The sequence below is a fragment of the Sander lucioperca genome, chromosome 2 (genome assembly GCF_008315115.2).
Source record: "Sander lucioperca isolate FBNREF2018 chromosome 2, SLUC_FBN_1.2, whole genome shotgun sequence".
Taxonomy (NCBI): Eukaryota; Metazoa; Chordata; class Actinopteri; order Perciformes; family Percidae; genus Sander; species Sander lucioperca.
The window spans coordinates 40,456,399-40,458,228 of NC_050174.1; positions in this window are offsets into that span (position 1 = coordinate 40,456,399).

The window sequence follows — 1,830 nt, forward strand, 5'->3', positions numbered from 1 at the left end:
AGTGTCGTGAATAATACTTGTTTCATTCATAAGGTCACTAACATCACCAAATGAGCATTTCTTTTGAAGCTGCAGTACTGTAAACTAACAAAGGCTAGGTGTTACCATGAAAGTGAATATTTGAAGCCCACTTAGTAAACAAACTGAAATGACAGCCATCACTGGACGCTGCAGTGCTACTCAAATGAAATGACACGTTATGTTGATGAAGCCTCGGTGCTTCAGGCTTGTCCCCCCCCAAAGTTTCCACATATATCATATTTAAAGTCTTAATTCATTTCTTGAAATAAAATCTTCAAATTCAACAGTCTTTAAACCCTCTGAGCACACGCACAGCTGATTTCAGTTGATCTGGCTGATTAGACCTCTGCTTAAGTTGAAGTGGGCCAGAGCTTAGATGGGAACTTATTAGGTCACAAATCTTTTCTACCAATAAGAATGGTAAAGCTGTCATTTGTCCAGCCATAACTGGTGCAACAAAGCTAACAAGAGACTCCGGAAGATGTCGATCAATCAGTCCAAACGCACCTGCGCAGTCCTGGGAAGAGGTCTAATCAGCCAAGTTAACACCTGTGTGGATGTTCAGGGCCTTTAAATCAGCAGTGACTGACATGAACTGAAAATATGGTCTTGATTTCTGCTGCTGCTTATTTATTTTATTTTGGTACCGACACTGCCAACTGTTTTCATAGTGAAAATGTGCAATTTAAAGCAAAGAAATGTTACAACGGACGAAATGAAAAACCTGATCTGTTACGTTTGAGCCATATTTTCAACTGTATCATGCCTGGATCCCATTTCTCAGGTTGAGGAAACAACGTGTTTTGTGGTGTCTGTGTGATTGGTATAAATACAGATATATGGTTATTCTCCTATTTGCAACCACAACGACACGCATGCGAGACTGAAATCTGTAAAAAGGAAATGACATAAAAACAGAAAGAAAATGCTGAAGCAAAAGAAAGAAACGGGACAAAAAGCATCGTGTGATTGGGAAGTGTGATGTACCACAAAAAGGTAGAAGAGAAAGAGCCTGGGCGCTCTCCCGGTGGATCCGCCCAGCTCGTGTGGCACTTAACATTGTCGTCTTTGTATACAGAGCTTATAACAGTCATGCAAAGGGCACAGTATCATTCTAACAAGGCGAGAGAGAGACTGAAGAAGAAGAATACAAAAGAAAAACACGAAACGGGAGGTAAAAGGAGGCACGACAACATTTCCTCCAGACGAAAACAAGTTGTGTGTGATAACTGAATTCCTATCCTGACGCAGTTTTCTCCCATGTGAAATATTTCACACTGTACATACAGACTTGTGTGAAATAAACAGACTTTTCCTTTAGGTTTCTCATGGCTAAGGCAGAAATTGATGGTGAAATCTTTCAATGCACTTGTAATTTGGTGCATTTATACACAACCTGAAATTTTACTAAAGCCGATGAGAAATGAAAACAGGCATTTTTTTGTGGTTGAAAAAAAAAAAAAGGTTATAAATTCATCTGATTCACCTTCTATCATCACTCTAGCCATTAACATAGCTTAAGACTCTTTGGGCTATATATATATATATATATATATATATATATATATATATATATATATATATATATATATATATATATATATATAAAATTTATATTTATATGTATGTACTTGCATTTGGGCCTTCTGTGTATGTGTGTGTGTGTGTGTGTGTGTGTATGTATGTATGTATGTATGTATGTATGTATGTGTGTGTGTGTGTGTGTTAAGGATTAAAATAGGCATTTGTTAAAATATAGATCCTCAACACCAAGTGATGGCTTTTGGCCCTTTTTTTTGTCTGCGGCTG